This window comes from Solanum tuberosum, unplaced genomic scaffold (assembly GCF_000226075.1).
Source record: "Solanum tuberosum cultivar DM 1-3 516 R44 unplaced genomic scaffold, SolTub_3.0 scf00021, whole genome shotgun sequence".
In the NCBI taxonomy this organism is placed as follows: Eukaryota; Viridiplantae; Streptophyta; class Magnoliopsida; order Solanales; family Solanaceae; genus Solanum; species Solanum tuberosum.
The window spans coordinates 268,242-275,002 of record NW_006238947.1 but is presented as its reverse complement, the minus strand read 5'-3'; positions in this window follow the sequence as shown (position 1 = coordinate 275,002).

The following is a 6,761-nucleotide window of genomic DNA, read 5'->3' as shown; positions in this document are numbered from 1 at the left end:
CACACACACACACCTATAACTAATTTATCAATAGAACTATAATTCACAAAAACATGAATAAGTTATTTTTATTAACTTTTACACTTGACATTTTGTTAAATGATATGGTTTATACTAATTCTCCTGCGAGGATATTAGCTCAAATTAGACCTCCTTTATTTCGAATCACGTTATTCATAAATATTTTTTCATTATTTTTTCATTATTAATTACTTTGATCTACTTTTTTTATGTAGTTAATTTCCAAATATGTACAAAAAGAAGAAGTTTAAATTAAAGTAAGTATATTTAAATTCATAATGAAAATCAAGTATATTTATATTGACCCCCCTACTATGAGTCATGCCAAATAAAATGAAACGGAGTGTCAATTAACATAACAATTCTTAACTTTTAGAATATATACTTTTCATCGTTAGAAATTGGAGATCGTTCTACAAATAAACGGTTGGACTCAATGTTTACATTTTCTAATATGTGTAAAGAGATTATATATCGATTGTATATGTATAGACATGTTATACAAATACATATGTCGACTATTTTTAATTTAAACGATTAGGCGTTATTCAAATTAATTCTTTTGGAAATATTGTTCATACCAAAATTTGTGCACTAAGTTGGGTAGGATACCAAATTGGGCCTTGGTTTGTGCACGGGCTAGTGGGCCAATCTCCTGACGGCCCAGTTGAATTTTTCGAAGGGACTTTAGTCAAGAGTGGGCCATATAACAATACTTCTAGAACTTTAAATTGGGCCATGAATTTATCATAGTATCAAGCCCATTTCAAGCCCAAACTTCATTTATGTGCCTAAACTAGAGGTGTCAAATGGGACGGTTGGTGAATTCAAGAGGGATACTAAACTTCACTTATGACTACTTTCAATTGGTTGTGTTTGTCATTTTGATATGTGTTATACTACTGATATAATAATAATAATCACTAATAAATTATGGTTCACCAACAAGTTTGGTGAAACAATTGGGATTCTTTCATCTTTAATATAACGTCCCACATTTGAGCCCCAAAATGTAAACTTATTGACATGAGATGGTCTACACTTTTTTTTTGGTTATTCATTTGGTATCTGTATTGAGGTTTGATCACATTTGAATTCGCATAATACAAGATTTATTTTTAAGGGCGGTGCTCTTAATACAATTTTTTTTCAGTCCCAGGAGTTCGAACCCTAGATCTTTATAATTAAAGTAGGGGGAATCCAACAATCCCACGACAAACCATGTTGGTTAAAAATAACAATTTGTTGCGGAGTCCTTGGCTATGTTTTATTGTAAAAATAAAAATAAAAAACAATAATTCTTATTTTTAAGTGAAAAATATTTCCTTCCAAGGAATTAAAAGCTTTCTCCACTCTATCGAACAAAGTTTCTTCTAAGGAAAATTTCCAATTTAGGAGAATCCTACGCTTTGATCAGCCATTTTTGGAAATTTTCTTTGAAGGAAGGTCATTAGATTCATTACTCATTGATAAGTAGTCACTTATAAACAAATTAATCATATATTTATCTCACCCTTGAGCCAAAATGTATTTTAAATCGACGTTTCAAATTGTTAGACTTATTTGGTTTTATTTTATTTTTTAAATAAATATTGTGAATAAATTTATGTTAACATCTTCAATTTTGTTACCCGAATAATCTAATGTTTAATCAGACTTCTAGAATTGTATAGTTTTTATGAATGACCTAATAAATTTTTCAAAAGGGATAATCTTATAATACTATATTTGTTTTATTTTATGATGTGATATTCTAAATTTATTGTTCTCGATTAATTTAAGTTCACATCAGATAAAAATTATAAGAAAAACAAAAACATTTTTATGAATAATTTTTCATTCATACCAAACACAAAGAGCTCTATATTCTTCCTTTACCTAACGCCAAGCACAAACGCACACGCAGTTTTTGCCGTCGCACTATGAGTACGACAATATAAAGCTTAATCAATTAAAAAAAAATTAGAAATATACCGTGGGCTACTTGATTATTCCTATTGTCCTAAAATATTTATCACATTTCACTTTTCGAGAATCAAATTTAATAAATTACCATAACTAAATTAAATTAATTTAAAATTTTACTATTAAAATTTACATATTCGATATAACAAATATTATAAAGTCAACAAATTTCTCATGTTATATCTATAGATTAATAGAAGTATATAACAAATATTAGAGTAATTGGGAGTCTGTTGCCTTTTGCACCATCTCCTATTTATATTTTTATGATTTGTACTCTGACCTTTTTATTTAACAAAAGGAGTGATGTCATTATTTTGTAAGAAATAACAAAAATCGAAGTGTGAATCATTAAAGAAAAAGTGCAAATTATAATAAAATAAAAGAAGATATATGTTAGTAATTGATGATGCAAGTAATGACTTCATCTCAAAGAGAGTCGACAAAAATTGGATTATCTCTGAAATCATGGTCTAACAAGCAACTAAGATTCTTTTTTTCCACTTTTAAGAAACTAATTAATGAATGGGAGGAGACCTTATAATAGTGCAAAAATAGGAAATAATTTGGTCAAAATTGAACTTTATATATTATAGTGCTATCTGTTTGAAACTTTTTCCATTTAGTAGTTGTTTTAGTAATTACCATTCAATTTTGTAGCAAGAAAGAATTTGATGTTAAGGGAAATCATTTATAGTAAATGACATAAATTTTTCTTATGATGACTCATATATGGCAATAATCTTTTTTTAAGTGATTAAAGTAAATTAATCAAATGAGAATCTAGTTAAATTAATCATAGTTGAGTAAAAGAAATTTCGATACATCACACGTTAAGAATACATTCCTAAATAATATCATATCAAAAAAGTATTTCAACATATCAAGAAACAAGTTAGAAGGTCAATTGAAGTTAAAGATTTTTTATCTATACAACGATCATGGGCCATCAAACTTGCTTCGATAAAGAAAAAGTATTTCATAGTTGATTCGATATATCATTTACTTGCTTTTCCTATCGATCTTCATATTATTCTTCAGGTTAGTTAGTATTAAATTTATGTAAAAATATTATTGTCAAGTATATATTATTGATTTTGTAAATAATTTTGTGTGAATAAGTTTTTACGATACTGTCATATCTATTTATCAATTATTGTTGACGAAGTCGTTGAAATAGTAATAATTAATGAGGTAAAATAGTAGTTCAAATTATAAAATTATATCAATCTCCTTATATATGTATATAATTCAGAAAATTAAAGAGACTTCACATCTACTTGTCGACAATTATAATTTGGAAAAATAAAGAGACTTCTCATCTACTAAACGACTACTTAACCATTCCTTGTAAGAATGTAACACGTCCAATTGCACGGATGTTAAATTGTTCGGTCTCAAATTATTTGTTATGTTTCTCTTTTAATTTATACACTGTTAAAAAAATATTTCATCTCTTTTATATTAGTTGTCCACTTTTTTTTTTCTACGTTCTTTAAGAAATCATAAATGATAAGGATAGTTTTACTAATTTAACCTTAAGATTTTTTTTTGAAACTTTACAAATTTATTTACACTTTCAGAAAATAATTAATTGTAAATGTAAAATGAGAAAAAATAAATAAACCTATCTTGTTTTGTAAATGGATAAGTATTAATAGTAATGTGGACAACTGATACGGAACGGAAAGCATTTAATTAGTAGGTTTTGAACTATTTTTATTCTTATATATGTCTTAGGATATAATTTTTCTTCATTGAATATTTATTCTATTTATGTGTTATCAATCCATAATTGAGGTGTTTATATGAGTACTAAAGATAAAATTAAAAAAAAAGTTATCTTAGATTTCTAAAACGAAATATAATTGAGACAAAGGGAGTAAATTACCAATGTTTTGGGCTCTTAAATTTTCAAATTTCTAGACGTTTAGCATGTTAACACACAGAGATAACCTTGATAAACGTATGTGAATGTCATTAATCACTAAGCACTAGGCTAATACAACATTTATCCCAATCCCTTAAAAATTAATGAATCTTGTCTCTGTGCTTAATCAAATCACTAATAAGGATTAAGAAATTTGATTAACGTACAGTGTAAGCGACTATACTTTTTAAATATGTGCATAGCACAATGCAAAAAAGTACACATTTTACTAGAAAATTATTTCACTTTTTATTTTATTTTCAAGATAGGAATAATTTTATTCCTTGAAGATACTATGAATCAAATTTCTTAGTGTTTTTTATATTTATATATAAAAAAAAACATTCATCCTCTTTGCTATAAAAGAAAAATAAAAAAGCAAGGGTAACTAAATCAAGAAGGGAAAAGGGGCAAATATACCCCTTTTAACTTCGCACTCTTTATTAAAAAAATATTAATGCATATATACCCTATCATCTAATAAATGATGTATATTTACCTTTTTCATTAATATATATTTACTTAATTGAAAAAAATATAATATTAAGTTTTTAATTTAAAAAATGTCACGTGACTTGAATATTTTTATATTTCACCCTTTTTTACACCTTTAGACCCGACCCAAATGAAGAATCATAAAATGAATTTGTATCAGGTCTGAATAGAAGAAAGATTATGATTTTCTTAATATGGATTGGGTTTGAGTGAGTAAAAAATTGATAAGGTGATCTTTTTAAAGAATTTAAAAATCAATTTTAAGATTTTTTTTAAAAAAAATTTGGTCTGTTAACGAAAAAGGTAAATATACGACATTTATTAGATGACGATGATATATATGCACTATTTGTTATACATGCATATATATCACTTTCTTTTACGAGGGATAATCTGCTCTAAATCGTAAAGCTGAGCATTATATTTACATCTTTGCTCAATCAAGAATATCCAATTTGTCAATATGGATCTATCTATGAGTCATTAGGTGACAACTCTTTGTCTAGAAAATTTCCTCTTCAAGCCAAACAATTTTTTTTAATTATTCCACATTTGTTGATTCCATTCTCAAAAACCCTAAATAAGAAAAAAGATAACAAAAAATAATATTGCTTGTAAAGCTGTGGTTAAGCTGTTATATGCTCTAATGAAAATGGCAGCAAGTATTATCACTTTTTGAAATCTTCCAATACAATCATCATATATCAATATTTCATAAAGATATGGTTGACACCAAGTAATCAAAAGCTACATTTCAACTAACCAATATTCAATATTTCATGTTATTTTATAAAACTTGTATACACATATGTGGCACGTATATACTCATTTTCCACTTCAAAATTAATACCTCACTTTTTTGTATAACTTTTAAAAAAATGGAGGGTCAATAGCGCAAAATTTTCAACTCTTGTAATTAAAAAAAATAGGGAAAATTGTATATAATTGACAAACTATTAATTCAAATTAAATGCTATAACCACAGTTTGATTTAATTGTGCCCCGTAGTAAACTGTTGCCAGTCACCTCTCTCCCTGAAATTCTCGCTCGCCACTCTCCCCTCTCGCTCACCAGTCTCTCCCTCGCCTCTCTTGCTTTATACAAACAGAAATGTATAAATTGCATTTCTGTTTGTATAAAGTGAGAGAAAATTGTATATACACAGGCGAATACATATATTTTCGTCCTATACACTTATAAATATACAATACAAATATTCCTCTGCCCAATTCTCTTTTGCCTTTCTCTCTTTCTCGCTTTATACAAACACAAATTATACAAAATACAATGTATAATTTATGTTTGTCTAAAGCGAGAGAGAGAGAGAGATTTGATAAACAAACGTTTAATTTCGATTCAATTGTATACAAATTCAAATTTTATGCAGATATACAAACACATAAAATTGAATTAAGAGTCTGCCAACAATTTATACAAACGATAGGCTAACATCAATTTATACAAATGGTCTGCCAACGAAATTATACAGATCTGAAGAGGAGCCATCGAATTATACAATTTAATGCTCCATAGCAAACATAATGTTTGCTATGGAGCACAATTATACAAACTGTAGCTATAGCATATAAATTTGATTTTTATGTTTGCTATATGTGAAAGTTGTTCAATAAAAATAAGCATTGCTATGAAATTTCAAATTTTCACTGTTCATAATATTATCTTGAAATTTCATCGATAAAATTTAAAATTAAATGAAAATAGTTATTTTTTGAAAATAGAGTCAAAGTGACCAATAAACACTTTTTCAAACATTTGAAAAAAATAAATAAAACTGAGAAGAATATTATTTTAAACTAGAATGATAACTACCACATAAATAATAATATTATTACAGGCCAATGGAAGTTGGAAGCGAGTAAAAGAAGTCATGGCTATTAGTTTAAGGATTAATAAAATAAAGGAATTAATTCAGATTAGGTTTAGTTATTATATTAGTAGTAATTTTGGTTTATATTATTCATTTATTCGTTGCTGTTGTTTTTATCCCCATTGTTTTTAGTATGGATTTCTTTATTATATGTTTATTTTACTTATTTTTTAATATGTTTTATTTGAGCTGATCAGGTGTATCAGAAAACGTAGTAGTAAGATTGCGTACACACAATGTCGATCCAAAAAATTTCACCAATTTTTTTCAAATATGAAGAAATGAACTCACGAAGAAGTCAAAGAAAATTTGACATTTATCATATATACATAAAAAATAATTTTAACTAAATATAAACAATGTGATTTCTGCTGAAGAAGGTTCCTTCTCAATCTTACCTGGCTCAACTCCTGATATACACCGCCCTCTCTATATTCTATTTATGATATTATGCTATTTTAT